This window comes from Tenrec ecaudatus, unplaced genomic scaffold (genome assembly GCF_050624435.1).
Source record: "Tenrec ecaudatus isolate mTenEca1 unplaced genomic scaffold, mTenEca1.hap1 Scaffold_2223, whole genome shotgun sequence".
Classification (NCBI taxonomy): Eukaryota; Metazoa; Chordata; class Mammalia; order Afrosoricida; family Tenrecidae; genus Tenrec; species Tenrec ecaudatus.
Genome location: NW_027458453.1, coordinates 18,959 through 42,394, shown reverse-complemented (window position 1 = coordinate 42,394; position 23,436 = coordinate 18,959). Strand labels below are relative to the sequence as shown.

General features: G+C 41.6%; 1 long non-coding RNA gene across 8 annotated transcripts in view; it reads right to left on the bottom strand.

The window, feature by feature from the left end:
- Positions 1-934: 934 nt before the first annotated feature.
- The window catches only part of LOC142436339 (uncharacterized), a 38,998-nt gene continuing 16,496 nt past the window's right edge, over positions 935-23,436 (bottom strand). For 3 of the 8 annotated variants that reach the window (XR_012781889.1, XR_012781884.1, XR_012781883.1), the window contains 2 exons: positions 20,861-20,987; positions 15,805-16,894 (listed from right to left, as the gene is read on the bottom strand). This is a non-coding gene — a long non-coding RNA (uncharacterized LOC142436339). Of the gene's footprint in view, positions 11,239-15,804; positions 16,895-20,860; positions 20,988-22,863; positions 22,999-23,436 lie in introns of those variants that run through there. The other 5 variants (XR_012781886.1, XR_012781890.1, XR_012781887.1 and 2 more) reach the window with 5 other exon arrangements.

Below are 23,436 nucleotides of genomic sequence, written 5' to 3'. Positions count from 1 at the left end.
TAACACGGAAGTAAGATGGTTGTTAAGAGTAAACGTTTTAAAACGTGTTTTTGAGCTTTGTGATGAACTCAAAGCATTTTAAAATCAGAAGGCAACAACGCAGTTCAAAGCACTTTTCAGCGATCAAAGTAAACTACAGAAAATAGCTTACTTGGTTGACACATTTTCCATCTTGAATGAGTTAAATTGATCACTGTGAGGAACAAATGCAACATGACTTGATTTTCTGAAAAGATCTGATCATTCCAAATGAAACTTTAGCTTTGGCACAAAAAAAAGGATGAAAATAAAATTTATATGTTGTATCTGCTTTTTTTGAGGAACATGACATTGAACCATACAAAAGAATGACGATGGTCATTCCTATGAAAGAACACTTGCACATGCTTGCAGATAAAATTTCATTGTACTTTCCAAATCTACCTGACATTCCATTTGCACTTGCTAGACACCCATTCACAGTCAAAGATGAAGATGCTCCGGAGACAGTTCAAGAAGTGTTCATTGAACTCATTAACAGTGAGTCAGCACAAACTGATTTCGCTACAATGCCAGTTACAAAATTCTGGATCAAGTGTTGGCAGTCATATACCTATCTGAGACCATCTTCTTCCATTTCCAACAACATATCTGTGAAACAGGGCTTTCCAGCTTTTTGGTTATCAAGTCTAAATACCAAAGTAGACTTCGTTGTGCTCTTGCAAAGACTGAGAACTTCTGATCTGGTGAGAAGGAAGGTTTCTCAGCATTTGCACGCACGCTGGCTTTTTATGCATACAGTCGCAAAATGTAGCAATGCAGTTTATTATCATTATATTAAAGACTGTTAACCATGCTACACCATGCTTCAAGACAAAATTTCATTTATTTGTAATCAGAAATAAATATTTCACAATACATAATTACATATTGTTTTTGTGATTAATCACCATGCTTTCATTATGTTCAATTTGTAACAAAGAAAATGCATCCTGCATATCAGATATTTATATTACAATTCTTAACAGTAGCAAAATTACATTCATGAAGTAGCAAAGAAAATAATTTTATGGTGTGGGTTCTCCACAACATAACATGAGGAACTGTATGAAAGGGTCATGGCATTTGAAAGGCTGAGAACCACTACTATTGGACAAGGGCTAACTGGCCGTTTTGGATTTCTGAGATCATAAAACTTTTCAGGATCATCTTACTCCGAAAGAGTAGCTGGCAGTTTTTAACTGAGGACCATGCAGCTAGTAGCCCATTGTATAATCCACTACACCATCAGAGCTTCTAGGTATAGAATCTCTTCCCTTTCTTTTTCAACTTTTCAGAAAGATGCTGGGATCTGAATCAGAATTGCATTATAATTATAGATCACTTGTGGTGTGTTTGATATTTTCACAAAGTAAAATTCCCTATTAAAGAGTATGGCTAATTTTTCACTTTATGTCTTATGGTATCCTGTAGTACTGTTTTTAAGGTTTTCTTTGTACAGATGTTTGTTTTTCTGCCCAGGTTTTTTCCATTTTATCTTATAGGTGGCTCTTGTAAATGGTATTATTTTCTTGAATTCCTTTCCAGAGCGTTCTCTGTTGGTACACGGAATCCAAATGGACTTTTCTATATTGACCTATGGCCTGTGAAATTGCTGAACATTTCATTTGGATGCAATGATTTTCTTGTAGGGCCTTGGATTGTCCATGTTTAGAGTGATACCATCTCCAATTACAGTTTTACATCTTTGCTACCATTGTCAGCTTTTATTAGACACTTGTTGATCAATAACTGCCATAAAGACTTGCAGCATATTATTAAATAAAAGTGGTATTAAATGGTATCCTTATCAGGTGCCAATATGTAAAGGGAAAAATTTAATTAACTATGCATCAAGCAAAATGTTTGTCATTGGCATTGCATTTTGCTGTTTAAGTCAAATTAAATCATGTCACTCTCATAGAAATGTTAGAGAAAAAAAAGAATGAAACACATATGGGTCCTGCTTCCTTCTCACAGTTGTCAAGTTTGAGCTTAGTTGCAGTTACTGTGATGTTCTATGTTGTTGAAGTTCATCCTTTTTTCAATGATATTTTGCTTTATCAAGCATGATGTCCTTTAATGGACAGATCTCTCAACAAATTTCTAATATACTTAAAATGAAATTTTCATAGTATCCATTTATGACAAGCATTATAATTGTACAACTTCTAAGCTACAATTGACAGTGCATCAAACTATCAAGTTCTTCACTAGCACTATAATTAAAATGCATCATTTTACTTTTAAACAGCCTCATTCATTTTTCAACTTTCAGTGGCATATGAGACAATTAAAAATAAAATAGCTTGGATCTGGTAAATATTAGTTCTCAAATAGACACTGCTTTTTAAATGTTTAAAGAGGTCCTGGGAAACAAATATGCCCAGGGAAACACATCACTTGTCTATGGCTTCTGTGTATATTGATTGAGGTCCAAGTGAAATGAAATCCTTGACAACTTCAATGATATCTCCATTTTTCATGGTAATTTGTATTGGTCCTATAGTGAGGATTTTGGTTTTCTTTCATCGAGCTGTATTCTGTAGTTAAGGCACCAGTCTCTGATCTTCATCAGTACGTTTTTCAAGTCAGACTACCTTATGGCATGCAGTATTAAGGCATCTTCACACTACAGGGAATTAATAAGGCTTTCACAAATATTATTTCCGTGCTCTTCTATATTTAGGACAACTTCTTAGATTACTTTCTTTTTTTAACATTTTATTACTCATACAACTCTTATCACAATTCATACGTATACATACATCAATTGTATAAAGCACATCTGTACATTCTTTGTCCTCATCATTTTCAAAGCATTTGCTCTCCATTTAAGCCCTTTGCATCAGATCCTCTTTTTTCCCCTCCCTCCCTGCTACCCCTACCTCATGAGCCCTTAATAATTTTTAAATTATTATTTTGTCATATCTTGCCCTATCCAGCGTCTCCCTTCACCCCTTTTCTGTTGTCCCTCAGGGAGGAGGTCACATGTAGATCCTTGTAATCGGTTTCCCCTTTCCAGCCCACTCACCCTCTACCCTCCCAGTATCGCACCTCACACTCCTGGTCCTGAAGGTATCATCCACCCTGGATTCCCTGTGCCTCCAGCTCCTATATGCACCAGTGTACAACCTCTGCTCTATCAAGGTAGATTTCAGATCATGATAGTTGGGGGGTGGGGTGGAGGAAGCATTTAGGAACTGGAGGAAAGTTGTATACTTCATTGGTGCTACATCGCACCCTGACTGACTCATCTCCTCCCCTAGACTCCTCTGTGAGGGGATCTCCAGTGGCCGACAAATGGGCTTTGGGTCTCCACTCTACACTTCCTCCTTCATTCACGATGTTAAGTTTTTGGGTTTTTTTTATGATGATGCCTTATTCCTGATACCTTTGGCACCTCGTGATCACACAAGCTGGTGTGCTTCTTCCGTGTGGGCTTTATTGCTTCTGAGCTAGATGGCCGCTTGCTCACCTTCAAGGCTTTAAGACCCCAGACACTATCTCTTTTGATAGCCGGGCATCATCAGATTCCTTCGCCACGTTTGCTTATGCACCCGTTTGTCCTCGACAATCGTATCATGGAGCTGTGCAGCCAATGATATGATTTTTTGCTCTTTGATACCTGAAAACTGATCCCTTCGGGACCACGTGATCACACAAGCTGATGTGCTCTTCCATGTGGGCTTTGTTGCTTCTGAGCTAGATGGCCACTTGTGCACCTTCAAGGCTTTAAGACCCCAGACGCTATCTCTTTTGATAGCCGGGCACCATCAACTTTCTTCATATTTACTTGTTCAAATGCTTTGGCTTCAGCAATTGTGTCGGGAGGGTGAGGATCATAGAATGACAATTTAATAGAAGAAACTATTCATGTATTGAGGGAGTGCTTCAGTAGAGGCCCAAGGTCCTTCTGCCACCTTAATACTAAACCTATAAATATAGACACATAGATCTATTTCCCCATCCTCATATATATATTTGCATGTACATGTCTTTGTCTAGACCTCTACAAATGCACTTTGCCTCCTAGTTCTTTCCTCTATTTCCCTTGACTTTCCTCCTGCCCCACTATCATGCTCCATCCCCACCTGGCTTACAGCTATACCTCTTCTTTAAGTAACCTTGCCCTTATCATTCCCTACCAGGCCAGCCACTCCCCACCTCGCCACCAATTTGAATCCCATGTTGCTCCCTTGTCCCTGGGTTTGTTAACACCACTTCTTTACGGCCAATCTCCCCCTATCCCAGGTACCCCCAGAACTGTCGGTCCCTTTGTTTTTCCTCCAGATAGTTCATCCAGCCTGTCTCATGTAGACAAACCTGTGGAGATAATAACATGCACAAAAATAAGACAGAGGAAAACAAAGCAACAGTATACAGCCAGACAACAAAACAACAAAAAACCACTGACAAAGAACAAAACAAAACACATCAAGATAGAAAAGCTTGTAGTTAGTTCAAGGTTCGTTTGTTGGCCTTTAGGAGTGTTTTCCAGTCCAGTCTATATGGGCACCACGCCCTGGCCCCAAATCCACTTTCAGCATTCCCTGGGGACCTTGCCACTCCATTCCCTTGCTGTTCCGCTGAACTCTCCCAGTGATTTGCCTCAGTGTGGTCGGATCAGGTCAGGTGCAATCCGCACACTGTGTCTCTGATGCTTTCTCCGGTAGCGCCATTGGTCACTGAGGGGTATCATGTCTTATAGTGGGGGCCATGTTGTCCTCTCTGTGGACTGGCTGCTCTAATCAGGAACATCATCCTCACGGCCTGGTGGGCAAGTCTGTGCTCCACTCTCTCCTCCTCCCCTTCATCTGCGCCCGTGTGCTCTGATCCGATATATCCTTCTGCCCGAGCTGTAGAATCAATGTCGTCCTTTGAAACAAATTCTTCTTGGGGGAGGGGCAGGAATCCACTTAATTTTTGGTGTTGGGGCCAGCCTCCCAGACCTCTTCACTGGTTCCCTACTCCACTCCGGAATGCTGCATTCACACCTCGCGGCACTGGGTGGAAGTCTGGTCCCACTTTCCCTGTGGAGATATAAACAATACCCTCCCCTTGGGTGGGTTAGTGCCCCATGCCCCAGCTCACCTTTTCTTCCTTATATTCATCCTTTTATTTTTCTTTCCCCACCTCCTCCCCAGTTGTCTACTATGTGCATCCCTGGTTTTGATCTGGTCTCTGCCATACTACACAGTCTTCAACCCAAAAATGTTAGTATATAGTAACTTTTTCCCCTATGCCACATTAGCATTTTTTTTAATATTTGCCTCAGCAGGATCATGTTTTACTTTTCCTTTTGTACCTGACTTACTTCACTTAGCATGATTTCCTCCAGTTCCTCCCAAGCCGGTATGTGCATCATAGTTGAGTTTCTTTCCCTGTGATCTATCTTTCTCAGAGTGGTGTGTTGAAGTCACCTACTATAATTGTCGGGTCTGTGATTTTTTCTTAATCTTTTGGAGTGTTTGGTTGACATATTCAGCTGGTCTCTCATTCAGGGAATATATGTTTACAATGCTTAGTGGTTCATTGTCTATGATTCCCTTGAGCATTAGATAGTATCCTTCCTTATCTCTTTTTATGGTTTGTACTTTGAGGTCAATTTATTCCGAGATTAGGATTGCAACCCCTGCTTTTTTTGTATTGCTGTGTACTTGGTAGGTCCTTCTCCAGCCTTTGATTCTCAGCCTATTTTTGTCTGTAGCCTTGAGATGTGTCTCCTGTAGGCAGCAAATGGATGGGTTGTGTTTTCTAAGCCATTCTGCTAGTCTCAGTCTTTTAATGCCTGAGTTCAGGCCACTGATTTCAGGGTTATTATCTCCATCTGTGGACTCTGTGATGCCATTTTATACCTTTTGTGTTGGGAGTTTTCCTACTTTCCTTTCTCATTAGTGTGTGTTTTTTGTGTGTATCATTCTTGACTTCTTTCCATCCTTAAACCAATGCTATCTTGGGGTCTCTTTTCTCCTTGTTGTGCTCTGGGTGAAGTTGTTCTATGTATTGGTCTCTTATTTGTGCTTGGTGAGTGTTGTTCATCTGCCCATACTGAGTCGGCGAGGATCTTTTGTAAGGCTGGGTTTGTTGTAATGTAATTTTTGAGTTTTTCCTTGTCTGGGAAGACTTTTACTTCTCTATCGATCTTGATCGATAATTTGGCTGGGTAGATATTCTTGGATTTGCGTTGTTTTCCTTCAATTTTTGGAGTAATGTTACTCCACTCTCTCCTTTTTTTCATAGTTTCTGCTGATAGGTCTGAGCATATCCTTATGTGGGAACCTTTATATGTGACTGCTTGTTTTTCCCTGGCTGCTGTCATGATTTTCTCCTTTTCCTCAAAGTTGGATAGTTTAACTATTATGTGCCTTGGTGATTTCATCTTGGGGTCCTGTCATGCTGGTGTTCTTTCAGCCTCCTGGATGGTTGCCTGGTTTTCATTCATTAGGCTGGGCAAGTTTTCCTCCAAGAATTCTCTCGCTATTGTAGCAGATGATTCTTTGTTGTGTCTTCCTCCGGTAGGCCAATAATTCTAATGTTCTGCTTCATAGCATCAGACATAGCTCTTAGGTTTTCTTCAGCTTCTCTGATGCTCTTGTTAGATTTTTGTTCACGTTTATTAAAGTCTGCTTGGCTGTCCTCCAAGACATGATAGGGTTCTCTGATTCCTCCAATCAATTTTCAAGGAACATGATTGTGCTATTGTTTTTCATTATCTCCTCGCTAAGCTCCTGTATCGTTTCATCCTTTTTCTGTATTGTTTCCCTCATATCCTGCATGGCTCCAAGCAGCATTCTGAGTTTCTTTGAGTGGCATCTCAATGTCTGCTTCTTCTATGTATGTTGTTATGTTCAGGTCATCTTCTGCCTTTGTCTTTTTTTCTCCTGTTTTTTTCGTTGAAGTCGTTAGGGGTGATGGCTTTTTGCGTTGAGTTATTTTAGAGGGACCAGGTGCCATTTTCTAGTCTCTCTCTGGAAGACTTACAGGAATGCTTCTTCGAACTGCCTACAGCTGATTTTGCTATGGTATTAACCTACCACTTTATCTTCCTGTGGCTTCCCTATCAGGGGAGTACCCCAGATGGCAGGTCGGCTGCCTGCCCCAGTGTTGCACAGGCTGGGCTGATGTTCCTGTTATTGGTTTGAATGTTGAAAAGTGTTGGCTGAGCTGCCTTATGTCCCCAGGTACTCAGGCAGGAACTCCCTGGTGAGAAGTCTGAGGAGTATCCCCTAGAGAGCAAGCAGGCCTTTCCCTAGCCTTTGGCTATCTAAGCAGGGTGGAGCTCACCTAGCTGGGTGTGGCCAAGGCGCAAATGCCCTAGGGCAATGGGAGTGCCCCATATGTCTGCAATGGAGCATGAGAGAGCAGGGTAGGAATAAAGAGCAGGGGGAGAAAAATTAAAATGTTAGACTAGACTCTGCAGGGGTATAGGGAAGTGAGGGAAGCAAAAGCAACTATGTAGCTGAGTCCCACTCCCTGCCTGTGGAGCTACAAGGGCTTACTCCCTGCCCCAAGCCCCAGCTGCTATCCACAGCTGAGCCCCAAGAGTCGCAAGAAAGCTGCTGAGCAGCCCCCAAAGAAGTGGGGGGACACAGAGCAGAGATGTTAACAGATGCAGCAGTGTAGCTGAACCCTGATCCCTGCCTGTTGGGCTGTGGGGTGTTGGGTTTAGTCCCTGCTCAGACCACGTAGGCACCGCAAGCTGTGGCCATGACATGAAAAAGCTCCTGTGCAGCCCTCCACGGCTGTGTTGGAATAGAGAGCAGAGATATAAACAGAAGCAACAATGTAGCTGAACCCTGATCCCTGCTGGTGGAGCTGCCAGGGTCCTGTCCCTGCCCTGAGGCAGGCAGGGGAAAACTGTGGCTGTGTTTAGACCAAGCCCTGCTACAGGCTCCAAATGGCCCCGGCTCCGGCAGATACATTGGCTGGGCTCCAAATGGTCCCGGCTCCAGCAGTTACAGCGGCTGGGCTAAGGTCAAGCCCCCGGCGGCTTCCAGTGATGTAAGCCAAAACCCACAGCCCTTCAAAACCCAGTGGATATGCGCCTACTTATCTTTATGATGCACCTCCTGCAATCCAGCAGCGTTGAATTTCCCTCTAAGCAACTCTCCTGGGCTGGATTCTGCAGAGTCCCCCTGGCATGTGTCACTACGTTGCCATCGTCCTGTGGGCTCGAACTGATAGTCCTTAAATTGGGGATAGGATTTAGTGCAAGCCCCAAACCCATTCCTTGATCTATTACTTTATTACCTTTTATTTGATAAAATTAAAATTATTTAACTTGGCAACCACTGTATAGGTCATATTGTTCCATAGTTCAATTCTGTCCAAACGAATTGTGCAATTTCTTGCATACTCATACATGTTTTCCAAATGATAGGGTTCCTTCCTAGACTTCTTGAAATCATCTCCCTTTTTTCTCCTCCACCCTTCAAGCACCCTAAAACCTTGTTATGCTTTCTTTCCCTGTGGGCACAACATCCCTAGGTTTCATTTTCTGAAAAATAACCAAACAAATAACACTGCTTCAAGACGGTGAGCTCCAATGGCGGCACACCTGTGAGAAACAGCCTAATGTAGATGAGTATAAGCAGACTGCAACAGAACAGCCACACAGTTGCCAGGATAATACGTCTTAACACAGCACACTTGCTGTACCAAGACTTGTTTGTTAGACAACCAATAGTAGACAGCTCTTGGTACAGCTATTTTCTTCAACCCCAGACACCATGTGTTTTCCAGCTTAATTCCTCAGGTTACAGTGAGTCTGGGGTAGAATCCAGTTCCCCCAGTGGAGTTCCCATTTGGGGATCCCACAGAAGCAGCTCTGCAGCATGACTTGTACTCTGAGAGTCAGGATTCAGTTTCCCACTGTTCTGTGACATCTGACCTGGCTTCGCAGGTAACCCCAGAGTCCTAAGTCAGCTCTGCTCTCCGAGTGCAAGTCATGAAATACCCTCCCTACCTGTTGATCCGAAGAGCACCTGCAGTCTCTCCTTACTCCACTTGGCTGTCAGCTCTCCTTTCCCACACCCGAGCAGACACGCACTTACGTTCACCCAAAATTGACTGTTCCATCTCCCCTCTTCAGTCCTGCCCACGCCCTACCATCACTAAGCCTCACCCCTTTGAGAGGGCCACCACCCTCTCCAGGGGACCTCACCCCAGATCCATATTGCTACTACTCAGCATCCTGCCCCCTTTCCCCCACCAATGGATCCCAGCTATCAGGAGATCAGGAAGTGTCCTCTGGCCAAATGACCTCCACTATACTTACCTTGACCAGAGGATTTGTGGTTCATGGCACTGGTCCAGCTCTTTCCCAGGCGATCTAGCTCCTAGCCAGAGGGCCTGATGACGTGCAAACTTGAGCTTGTGCCCTTTCTGCGACTTTTTCCAAGTGGAGTGAACTTAAATAGCATTTGTCCTTTTGTGCTTGACTAACTTCACTAAGCATGTCTTCCAGATCCTTCCACGACTTGAAGTGTTTCAATGCTGCTTTTTAGGGATTCATATTATTTGTGTGTTTACATCAGTTGTTTTTTTTGTTTTTTTAATGTATCCACTTTTCTCTTGATGGGAATTTAGGCTGTTTCCAGCTTCGTGCTATTGTGAACTGTGCTGCAATGATCATGGGGGAACACATGTCTGTTCGTCATCTCTTTCTTATTTCTTTGGGGTATATGCCCAGTAATGGTATTGGTGAGTCAGATGGTAGTTCAATTTCCATATGTTTTAGGTATCGCCATATCTCCTTCTATAGTGGCTGTACATATTTACATGACTACTAGCAGTTGTACAAAAGTCCTTATCCCACCAGACCCTGTCCACCCTTTATTGTTCTGTTATGTTTTGTTTTTAAATTGGGATACATTACTGGGCTTTAGTTGGTATCACATTGTTGTTTTGATTTCCAATTCCTGAATGACTACAGACCTAGAACATTTCCACATGTGTTTATTAGCCATTTATCTATCATCTTGTATGAATTGTTTGTTCAGGTCTTTAGCCCATCTTATCAAAAGTTTTTTTCTTGCTATAACCTTGTAAAATTCTGTGGATCTTAATCATTAGTCTTTTATATGATGTGTCATTACTAAATATCCTTTTCCAGTCTGTGGGCTCTCTTTTTACTCTTTTATTAAATAAACTCTATTGATTTACACAAGTGTTTTCTTTTTCATAGGTCCCATTCATCTATGTTACCTTCTATGGAGTATGTTTCTTTTGTTAATTCTGCCAACCCATGTATTCCCTGGACTAATGATCCTGCTAGCTCTGGATTTTACATGTAGGTGTTTAATCCACCTGGAGTTATTTTAGTACATAGAATGAGATATTTCATTTCATTCTTCTGCAGGTGGTTATCCAGATTTTCCAGCACCATTTATTGAGGAGGGCACCTGCTTCCCATTTAATGTCTTTTGGGCCAATGTAAAAATCAATTGTATGTGGATGTTTTTATTGTTGGGTTTTCTGTCCTGATTCATTGACCTGAGAATATTGGTCTTTTAAAATAAATTTATATGCTGTTGGATTCTATTGACCAGGGCTTTGTTGAGGATTTGGGCATCTATATTCATGAGAGATACCAGTCTGTATTTCCAGAGGTTATTGTGGTTTGGGGCAAGGGAGGAGTATAACCAATCCACTACAGTCCCTTATGTACCCTGTGAATTATTTTTAGAAGAGTGCACTTTTATTGTGCTTATAACAGTGGTTTCCTAAACAGCTCAGAATTATCCGCTGTTTATGCGTGGTCCTGGGGTGTCAATTTTCTATTACAATGAATGGCCCAGGGAGGAGTGTACATTCAGAAGTGGATCAGGCTACAGTCTGGGCACCAGTTCTGAAAGGTACCTGGCCTGTGCAGGACAAGTGCCGGAAACCTGGAAATACCAGGTCCTATTTCTACTAGCACGGTGAGGCATTTTGTGATTCCTTTCTCAAAGCAATATAGAAACACCTCCACCGACACCTAGCCCTGCACCTGGCAGATTCCAAGCACTCCTGTTTCCCCAGTGCTGAGACTCTCTCCACGTGGCCTGATCTAATCATCTGCAGGAAGGAGCTGGGCATAGCTAGGGATTATCACCAGTGGGAGCTCTCCTCCCTCTGCAGACCTTGTGGTTCACCATCAAGCCTCCAGTTGTCTCTGCAGGCTTCTGTGGGATGATCCTGAAGTACCAACAGTTCGGCCGGGAGTTGCCACAGCACCTGCAAGGGAAGCAAAGCACAGGAAGGTGCTGTGAACTCTGACGGCATGATTGAGAGCACAGCTGTGCTCTCTGTGGATAAACCAATTTAAAGGACACCTGGTATTATATCCCAGGCCCCAACCCAGCTACCTACCTGCAAATTTGGCAATCCCACAGCAGTGAGCTGTTCACAGGGCCGATCCAACACTTAGCTTTCCTTTTAAATATATTTTTTCACTTGCTTTGCTTCAATTTAAAGGTAGATGTACAAAAATAGCCTTATTCTTCCTTCCAATAGTATCCCCCTCTATTGTAATGTAAGGTCAACTTAACAGCATGAATCTGTTAAACCATTGTCTGCGGTCCCCAGCAAAAGCACAGTTTACCAACAAATACTGCATGCAACAGTACTTTGCACACACAGAGAAGAGATGGAGCTGGCTCATCAGTAACGGGTCTCACTACCCCCAGCCAGCAGTCTCACTTTGCGGCCAGTGCAGGGATGTTGTTTTGTAAGCATCCTTCGTTTGAGCTGCTAAAAGAACAGTGTTCCCTCCTCACCAGCAAAGATGACAAAATAGGGCTGTGCTATGAGGGAGAATCTACTGGAAGGCAGGGAGTTAGTTTTGTCGTCGTCGTTTGTATTCCTTGTAATATATTTAACAATCAGTTTGGGGAATGTTAGCATGTGTTCAACCAAAGGTAGAAGGGGCAGGCTGTAGGACACCAGACCTAAAGAGTATGTTTGAACACAGAAGCCCCTGGAAAGGCAGTGATCCAGCAAGGTCACCACATCCCAGGAGCCAGACTGACATAATTGATCCTAAACACAACTGGTTCAGTCCTGGACTCCAGGGAAGGACAGAAGAGTACACTTGGACTGCCTTCTTCCTCAACTTGCAATTCCTTTTGGGTTCACCTCAGATGTATTTTGCAATTGGGGGTAATTCTCTTGAGTTTTGTTATGTGTCTTTCTGTTTAACAGTATACGAACCCAGAATTGATAAATGTATAGAGGCAGCAAGACAAACAAGGATTTCTTGGAGATACAGTGGGGCAATGGGTGGGGTAAAAGGGAGCCGATATTAAAAAGTTCAAGAAAGATGTTTTCCTCCTGCTTGATGTGATGGAACAGTGGGATGATATGATATCTATGTTACTATGGGTAGACTAGAGAAACAAATTCATAGACACTCACGTCCTTGAGAAATAGCTTTATGTACAAGAGAACTCAAATATCAAGAAAACATCCCAGCCCAGTCCAGATCAATTCCTTAAGTCCAATCTTAGACCATATGTCCGATACGTATTTTTAAAGTCTTCTTCAGACTCACAAAACACATGCAATGATGCCAAATGCAGCAAGAGCACAGGCCAGTGGGTGGGAAGTCTTCTGGATCTGGTGGCATTGTAAGCATCTCAGCGCTCGCATGGGTCCACGTGATTTCTCCAGCTGAGAGCACTCACATAGTTCCACATGTCTTGTCAGCTGCAATGTCTCCCAGGAAGTCAACAGAAAGAGACAGAGAGAGACAGACTCCTACATTCAAGGAGGAATGAAGGAGTTCCCAGAATCCTCAGGAGGCCACTCCAACACAGAGGCCACATTGGCTATGATCTGATTAACTGGCTAGACTCCACCCCTTCACTCTTAATCCTGTGAAATTGACAAATGATTATATGACGACCACAGCTAACTATAAGATGGTTTGGGCAAAAAACAAATAATCAAATAAAATAATAAACATAGACTATTTCATTATGAAATTTTTTATTGTAAATTCAGTTATTGGTTTATATCACAATCCCTTTCCTGTTCAATATTTTAAAGTTTTTGAAATATTGTACTGGCAAGAATTTCTGTCCGTTTGCAGCTATGTGTGCAAAACTTTCTGTCATGTATTGGAACATATTTTTCTCATGAAACATGCAACAAAATACTATTTGCAACATTCTTCTCAGGTGTAGTTCAGTGGCATTAGAGTATTGTTTTCAACAATTAAAAACATCTGCAAAATTTCCCATCAAACATAACAGAAAACCACCCCCAAAATAATTCTGACTAGAAACTTTCCCCTTAACATCAAATAATTAACTAAAACGTTCCAGTTTCAATTATTTTGAATAGAAGCCTGATTTAAATACTTCCCCGTTCCTCTGTAAAGAAGGCAGCCTAAATCCTGTAGAATATCTTTGTCTTTGAGCCAGATTTTCTTTACCAGTATTTTTTGTGGCGTACATCTCAATATCAAAATCTGTATAAAGAGCTATGTCTGTAGATCATACTTCCTTTCACTGTATCCAGCTCACAGTGTTTGCAACTTGTAGCACTCTCTACCTCTAAAGCTTTTCCCACTGAGGGACCAGAGGTAAAAATAACCTCAGGGAGAAAGTTGACTTGCAGGGGTGCTTAGGCCCCACAGGAGCCTGGATACAGACTGCAGTTAGAGCTGCTGTGCTGACCACTATGGTAGCTCCAGTGCCCGTGTTTGGAAATCTGCAGAGACAACTCCAGGTAACACTCCTGACCAACAATCTGAATGCTTATGACCAGAGAAAATGTTACTGTGTGCCCCACAGAAGTTGGAAGACTGTGTAAGCCCAGGAAACACCTCTCCTGTATGTGATGGGTTGCTGTCAGCAGGGGGCTCAGAATACCCATCACCCACAGAGGGTACTAATCCATGGGAAGAAATATGACCTTCTTAAGACTTCTGTGGGTTCCTGTTTCCCCACAAATAACCTTGTTGGTAGGAAACACTTTTTTTCCAATATTAAACATGGACTATAACGCAGTATATTTTATCCTTTCCCAAATATTCTGAAATGTTATAGGGGAAAGGAGTTTTAGGGAGACATATACTTGTTTCCCTACGTGGTCAAAGGAATGAAAAGATTCAGGTAGGCCTAGTCTTGATTCCATTGCATGGTAAGCATAGAGATTGTCTTTAATTTCACCAGATCATCTGTGTACTTCTGATGGTAATAGATGTAAAGCTACATTAAACTTAAAATCTGCACAGATGTCCGCATGATTGGTAGAGTGAAGACCTCAAAGAGAGGGCTGTGTTCTCTCAAGGACTCCACCAGCATCACTTTTCTAGTGTGAGTCCCAGAGGCAGGGGCCCCATTCAGCCCTTTCCACCTTTACATACCATGCACCTCCCACACGCAAATGCCTGACAAGAACCCAAATAAAACCACAACATGCAAGGACTTAAATTCATATTCCTTCTCACCTGGAGAGCATTTTCTGGGTGTCACGAATCTTATCCACATGAACATGAAGCATGTGTGGGTTTTCCTCTTTCTGGCAACTCAGGGTGGTGAGTGGTTCAGGGAGTCAGACATGAAGTCTGGGAGTGAAGAATCGGGGCACATGACTCACTGGGTTTCTCTCTATCCCCAGCTGTATAGGCCCAGGTGCAGGTACAAGAGTCAGGCCCTGGACTAGTGAGGCCCTCACAGACCCTATCTCTCACTTGTGCGGTCTCTAGATTGTCTTTAACCAGCTATCATGTGACCTGGGTCCACCGGGCTCCAGGAAAGGATCTGGAGTGGATTGGGATAATATGGGAGAATGGGGGGCACAAACTATAATCTAGCTCTCCAGTACTGAGTCAGCATCACCAGGGATACATCCCAGAACCAGGTTAATTTAAAACTGAGCTCTGTGAATCCTGACGTCACGGCCATGTATTACTGTGCAAGTTACACAGTGATGGGAACTCAGTGTGAGCCCAGACACAAACTCAGTTTCAGCAGAGACAAGGGAATGAAGGCAGTGAGGCTTTCCTCTCAGAAGCTGTGGTTTCCCCACCTTGTCAGCACTTCTCCAGGGACTACCGTGTATAGTCTAGGGAACCTTCATGCATCTGAGGAAGAACATGCACTCTGTGGAAGTCTGGAAGGTCATCTGTCGCCAAGATGGTGGGCCATGTCAGTAGAGGGACAGCAACACAGAACACGGGTACCCATATGGTAAGTCACAACTGTCCGTTCACACACTTGGCCCAGGCCAAACTCCAGCACCTCTTCCTTTGTTTTGAAAGCTTTGTTACACTAACTCCAATGAAAGTTTTTCTTGTTGAAAATTTCTCATGATTAACGAGATCTGATGTCCACATATAAGATGTTCCACATTTAATTCATGCAAAGGGCTTTTTTCCTTTTGTCAAATCTCTGATGTGCTGTAAGGCATTGTGTCTGGCTGAAAGCTTTTCCACATTCATCACATATATGGGGTTTCTCTCCAGTATGAGTTCACTGATGAACAGTAAGAGAAGCCATCCAGATAAAGGCTTTTCCACATTCATGACATACATGGGGTTTCTCCCGAGTGTGAATTAGCTGATGAACAGTGAGAGAAATCTTCTGGATAAAGCCTTTGCCACATATATAGGGTTTTACTCCTGTGAATTTTTATATGAGTTTTGAGATTTCCTTTACGAATGAAGCTTTTGCCACATTCACTACATTTATGTGGTTTCTCTCCACTATGAGTTTGCTGATTAATAGTGAGAGCAGTCTTCTGGATAAAGCCTTTTCCACATTCACCACATACATGGGGGTTTTCTCCAGTATGAGTTCGCTGATGAACAGTAACTTTACTCTTTCTGATAAAAGCTTTTCCACATTGACTACACACATGGGGTTTCTCTCCAGTATGAGTTCGCTGATGAACAGTGAGAGCATGCTTCCGAATAAAGGCTTTTCCACATTCACCACATACATGGGGTTTCTCTCCAGTATGGGTTCACTGATGAACGGTGAGAACATTCTTCGTGAGAAAGGTTTTTCCACATTGACCACATACATAGGATTTCTCACCAGTATGAGTTCGCTGATAAACAGTAAATTTACTCTTCTGGCTAAAGCCTTTGCCATATTCACCACATACATGGGGTTTCTCTCCAGTATGAGTTCGCTGATGAACAGTGAGAAGAGTCTTCCTGATAAAGGCTTTTCCATATTCACCACATATGTGGGGTTTCTCTCCAGTATGAGTTTGCTGATGAGCAGTGAGATCACTCTTCCTAGTGAAGCCTTTCCCACATTCACTGCATACATAGGACATTCCTGCCACATGAGGTTCCTGATGTCCCTTGAGGTATGATACACTGTGAAAATTTTTCCCACATTGCAAGCATTTTCCTAGCTTTTGTCCTTCATGACTTTTTTGATAATGTTCATTGAGTTTGAACATTTTCTTGAATATTTGCCCACACTGACTGCATTCGTAGGTCTTATCTAGTATACCAATAATCTGGTGTTCATAGAACACAGAGTCTTCAATGAAGGTTGTTCCACATTTATCGCCTGTGTGTAGTTTCTCAATTTCATCAGACTCCTGATGCTGAATGCACTGTGACTTCATGAACCTGGGTGGTTCACACTCAGGGAATTTCATTTCAGTATTAAATTGCTCTTGTTCACTGTGGAGAAAAGTTTTCTCATCTTCTGTATTTTGTTGCTTCTGTTCTGATTTAATTCCAGAATGATTAAATCTGATTTTACATTTTTTTCATGTAATCCAAACATCTCATAAGTTTCCTTTGGAGGAAAATTATTTTTATGCTGAGAATATGTATTACATTTGTAGCACCATTCCATTCTGTCAATGCATCTTTCACATTGCAAGTGCTCAAGCAAATGATCATCATCTTTCTGGATTTCTATAAAAGAACACAACATTGACTCTTTTAAATATCTTGGTTTTCAATGGACCCCATAAAATACACATTGATATAAAGTAGATCTTTAGTGACAACCCTCTTTTATGACTATAAATAAAACACTATGCTTAATGTTTATTGCCCATTGGACGAAATACAATCATGTAAACAATTCAAATGGTAAAAATAGTTACTATAGAAATCAGGTTGGATATGAAAGTGATAAATGGACACAGGTTTGATATTTGCTTAAAGAGGTACATGAATACATACAACAAACATAACAGAAGGAAGACATGAGACCAATAGACCACAGGAGTGATATGACTTGCTAATTCCATTTGGTAGAGGTTAAATGTATTCATTTAATCAATCTTTACTGAAAGACAACTAAGTGCTAGATAAAGTTGGGAATGCGAAACATGGCGAATATTCTACTTGGGAGAAAACCATTTTTACAGGTATATATGAAAGGGATTATGGTACAGAAACACATTCCTTATGTTTGTGGAGCCTGTATTTTAGCTCACAGCACTCCTCTTACAGTGCTGTCCTGTGGTGGCGTGCAGGTTGCTGTGATGCCAGAAGCACTGCCACCCAGTGTTTCAAATACAAGCAGGACCACCCATGGTGCACAGGTCTTAGTGGATTCTCCAGAAATAGGGACTGGGAGGAAGATCTGGTGATCGACTTCTGGAACATGAACCCCTCAGGTTTAATGGCAATGAAATAACACTGAACAAGTACTAAATCCTCAAAGTACAGTCAACCATAATGATGTAGATGGAGGAAAAGCTTTGGGGACCTTCAGTGCTTGACATGGCATGACTGAAAATGAGAAAAAATAGCTGCTAATATCCTCTAGTAAATGGAAAATGGCATACATGCAATATTGTCATGAAAAATTGCAAGTTGTCAAAACAAAATGGAATGGTAAAAATTGATAGTGTATGCATTATTCAACTTTAATAGACTGGTACTGGCTATTTTTAATTAGATAATCAAGTGGTTTATAAGGCTGAGATCGACAAATTCAAGAAGACTGGCATCATATTCATTATCCAAAAGCACACTGCAATATCTTCCCTGATGTATAATTTTGTCAGTGGTAGGCTAATATTCATATGCCTGCAAGCAAGACCAGTTAGTACAAGTGTTATTCAGTTTTGTGCACCAATTAAAGCAAACATAGAAGCATTCACAAAGTTGGAGAAGAGTCCCAGTCACATACTCTTAGTTAAATATCATCGCCACACTATCCTTTCATTGTAGTGCCACCTTAATGATACCTCATACAAGCGCATGGCTAATTACTATCTGCCAGCTGCTTTAACGACAAGAGCAGACATGTTGTTGTTATTGTTCTCCCCGCTCAGGAGACAATTACTCCACTCCACCTACCCTCAGCACTGGTCTTAAGTTGCTCATCCAATTATTTCAGGGATCCCGAGGCTAAAGATCCTGCCTACCTTGTTAGGTAGCTAGGTGTCTGCCTGTGTTTGTGTGGGAGGCGGGGGAGCTGCATGCCCTGAGATTATATAAATTGGTGAAAGAATGCAAAGCCTTTTTATTTCTGCCCTTCAATTACACACCAGTCCTTTAGGACCCATCCAGTGGGCATTTAAGAGAGAAAGAGATAATTGATTCCTTAAGTGACAGCAACAAAGGGAACCTGATTGCTTTCAAAGCTAGGCATCTTTCAGCTGAGAAGCAAGAAGTCAGGCACCTGTAGCAGCTGTATACTAACATCTTCCTGGAGGGCAGTTGGGGGGAAATCTCTGTCTGGAGATTGCTCATTAGCAGTTCTAGCTTTGGGACTTGTGGGGGTTTTCTTCCAACACTAGAACTGGTCTTCCAAGCCCTGTGGTCAGGAGTACAGATATAAGGCTGCTGCTCACACTTTCATCCAGGTTCTGTTTACCACCACAATAATGAAATTGAGGGGAGAAGGGATAAAGGAGAGCTGATATCAAGGAATTAAAGAAGAAAAAGTTTTCAAACTGTGGTAGCTATTGTACAGGACTGCTCCATGTAATTGAACTATGGGAAGTTATGATATCTATAAGAGCTCCCAATAAAATATTTAAAAATATATATTGAAATTTTCACATGAATTTTTCAGCCTGACATTGATCAACCAAACAATCATACACACTGATAAGTGTAAAATTTGGGGAAAGTAGCAGTAGTTGGAAAATGTGACCTTAGTAACAGAAATGACACACAGGTTCACTGATAACATTTTGAGACTAATGATGAATTCATAGCAAATTCCTTATTAAACACCAGAAATGGAAACTACACATATGGATTTTCCGGAATGGAACAAATGAAAATCAAATCAACCACATCTACAGAAAGAAATGGTGGAGAAGCTTATAAGTCAAAACACGCCCAGGGGTTAACTGTGGAACAGATCATAAATTGCTCAAATCCAAGTAGAAGCTAGCCAAAGTAGCTAGAGCACAGCTTAGAGACTATGTAAAGAATAAACATGAGGAATAAAAGTCTGACTGAAGACTAATGACAGAGACCAGATGAGATGTGGGATGACATGAAAGGCAACTTACACATGGAAACCAAAAGGCTACTCAAGAGACAGAAAAGAAAAGAGAGCAATATTGAATGTACTATGCATTGTTTGAATAACAGCAATAAAACCTATTGGAATATACTGCAAAAATGTTCTTTAGAAGCAGCAACAGTCATCTTTCGTGTATTGGACCTGTTAAGAAGGGGTGGGCCTAAGGAAGGGACACTACATAGTAAGAAATATATAGCAGACATTGCTTAATTAAAAAAAAACATGCCCTTTCCACTTACAAAAATTATTGGAGGAACAGACAACTTAAAAAAATCTTACAGGTAGAAAAAAATGTAAGGTACAGTGCTAAAGTATACTTTAAGCTGATAATTTTCTTGCTAGGAAGATGATTTTAGATACCTGGAAACAACAGAAGTCATAAATATATTTCACCAAAAGGAGTAAAATATGGGGAAATATGTCTGTTAAAGAATTCCAACAGAGAAGGCAAATTGACCATCTCTCTAAGAAAACAGAAAGAACTGACATCACCTGCATGAAGAAAACTTTAAAGGAACAGGACACCAAATGAGAATATGGACACCAAATCTTTAGAGAAACTCCAAGGGGGGAAGCTAAGGAAGCACAAAGGAGACCCGTTTATGGTGGGAGCTCAAGATGCAAGATGGTGCTGCATACTGCAAATGGATATCCATTCTTACTCAGTAGGGGAGGAATGTGCTGTATTCAGAGGACAGTTACTAATTCAGAGTTCTCTGTTTGGAGAGAAGCGTGCAAGACAGATTTTCATAGTAAAGTGGAAACATAAAAGAAGGGAAAATTTCAGAATGTTAAAGAAAATTATGGAAGCAAACACACTTAGTGTAAAACAAGAAAATGGAAATCTAATCTCATAAGAGCTACAGGTGTACTTCCCTCAACATCTTGGACAAGTGAACTCTCACATACAAAGTAGCACACACTTTTATGCATTTTCTGACACCTTTCATAGATATGAGGCCTTCTCCCTGTTCAATCAACTACCCCAGCCAATTCCCCTTAAGGTGTTTTGACCATGCATCTGAGAAAATTCCACTATAGCTTGCTTCTAATACCAAACACAGTTCTCTTGTTCCAATTGAGAGAAAGCTTCTGGGGTGACAATTAGATAACCTGTTTAAGGGAAATTACAGAATCTTGGACACACCAAAATTAACGTAAAGTTTGTAAAGACTGCAGTTTTGTATTTCTAGAAAAATAATGTTCAAAGGAACAAAGTAAATAGCATTCTTTCAAGGGTAGAAGACCTAACCCACTAACCTAGGATGAGAAAATGCAATGAGAATCTACCTCTTTGAGAATACCACAAACACCGCAAAGTTTTTAACATATAAGACAGGAAAAGCCAGTGACGAGGTCAATGACTTGAGAATTCTCCTCACCAATGGAAACCAGGTTGTGATAGTTCTCCAACATCACATCCTGATATAGGGTTTTCTGAGCAGAGTTCAGGAGCTACAATTCCTTCCGGGTGAACTTTACAGCCACATCGTTGAATGTCAGTGGTTCCTGTAGTAAGAGGGGTCTACTTAATGAAGTATTTTCCATTTGAAGATTTAAAAAAAATATATCTTACAGTAAAAAAAGGAAAACAATAATAAAAACTATTGTGGTAGTTCATTCCATAATGCGTCATTAACTGAGGACTTGGTACAAAATATTTTACCTTATTTCTACATTCACGACCATCAGCCGAGAAAACTAGCCCTAATTTTAGAAAGATCTCCAGTGTTCTGAGAAATAAATGTTTTCAAATACATTCTCCAGGTCAAATACTGTGCCCCCACAATAGCTAGCTCCACATTAAGGAGCAGGCTTAAAGGAGCTCCCATAGTAGAGGAATCATTTCTGTACCTGGCTACTTCACTATGCCTGAAGGTTATCTGTATATCTGAGCAATCAGGTTCTAGAGCCAGCCCAACATAAATGTAGCAAACACCTGGGGAGGGCACAGGGCCGGTTTGAAGTCAACTAACACTAGGTCAAGATGGTAACTCAGCATCTTGCTTGTTTAGAATTTTACCCGCTTATGATATGACCCATTAACTATGTACATGCTAACTGCATGACACGAACGCCTTATGGAAAGACCTGTAAGCTCCATTATATATACCCACTGGAAAATATATTCACTCTCTCAGGCCTGACATGGGAAGAGAGCCCCTGTGTCCAGCTGTCTGCTCTCTGTCTTTTAATATTTTCACAATTGCAATGTCACTCCTGAGGATCACTTTTGGAGTGTTGGGGACCCCAGTGCCTGAAAATAATGCACCCACTCTTAACATTAGAATTTTGAGTTCCAGTGACATTATCTGAATGTTCTAGAAATAGCTCAGCTTTATAATCACACAAGGTATATAAAGACCTATTTGTTATTAAATGGCATTAGGGTTTCTACCAGCATCACCATTATTAGAGGCTCGGTACCTTCAGTGGCAATAAGTACTGGGAACAGTGCAGATGGGGGAGGTCAAACATACCTCAACTCTCCAACACTTTTTGTCAACTCTAAAACAAGTCAATCCTTCCACACCACTCTGTCTCACTTCTGGGTTTGATAATCTGTTGCTGTGGTCACACAACACTCAATAGATCAAAGTGGTCTATTAATGAACAAGGTACAACTCGGGATCAGGAACAAGAAGCTATAAGTCAGAACCAAGATCAGAATGTTCATAGACATTATCTCCCTTACTGAGTGCAGAACAACTTTCTAAGCTCTTAAAGGCCACCTTAGGACAAGCTCCTCTTGACAACCTTAGGACAAATTCTCCTCAGCCACCTTTGGAGTGAATTATCTTAACTTTAATTGCAAGGTCCTCTTGAACTTGCCATCTTTCACCACATGCTCTCCAAGGCGCCCCCAGCCTAATTCTGCTGGGTGGATCTCTGGAGCCTTCCTAATCTTGCCTAGGCAGGGAAGATGCTGGGTTGGCCCAAGAAGCCAACATATTAAGAGGGAGAGAGAGAACTGCCTGCAGGCATGGTTTGAGAGGAGACAGTGAGGCATTATCCTGTCATCTGAGCTGTTGATTTGGGTTTATTAGCCCCTGCAGCCACACAGTTCAGAATGAACCCATGGATTAGGGATTTGCAGCTTCCAAAAAATTAATGTGGCATTTCCTTGAATGGCAACTATGAGCTGCCTGTGTGACCTGACTTGAGAGCTTCCTCCACTCTATGAGCCATTAGCTTGCTGTCTGACCTTCCAATTTGGGTTCCTCAGCCCCTGCAACCTATTAGCTGACGAGATTCAACAACTTCTCTTTGTGAGGCAGTGGACTGTGGTCTGACCTGATGATCTGGTTCATCAGCGTTTATAAACAAATCAATGAGGAAAAACCTACAGACTGATTCCTGACCTTTATATAGATCTGGAACTCACCAGCTTCCACATCTTGAAGAGCGATTTATTTACTTGATGACTTTTGAGTTTTGTGAGATGTTGCTGAGCAAATCATGGACCATCTTGAACCTCTACCACATAGGGATGGGTCTACTGCTGCTCCTGCAAAATGAACTGTACTATTCATGGGTCAAGAGCTGCACCAATGGAGACAATGACCAGGGCAGAAGGGACAGAGTGACAGAGCCAATGGTGTCAGGTCCAGAAAGGGCTTTTCAGCCAAGAAAGTGGGACAGGCAGGCAAGATCAAGAAGAGGATATCCAAAAGTAGTTGAGAGGACCATATAAAGATGGAACTAAGAAATGAGCCTATCTTTAGAAGGAAAAATGTCTGATAGGGGACAGGGAAAACAGGCCTTCCCTGAAGAAGAGCAAATGTGCCTACATGGTTCTTTAATATGAAAGTCAATGTGTAGCCTACTAATTCTGATACCAAATTATACTCTGTTACTGAGTAAAACTTGTACCTGTGACTCTGGACTGTAATTAGTCCATGGCCACTGCAAAAAAAAAAAAAAAAAAAGAATAAGCTGAGTAGGAGAGGAGTGTGGC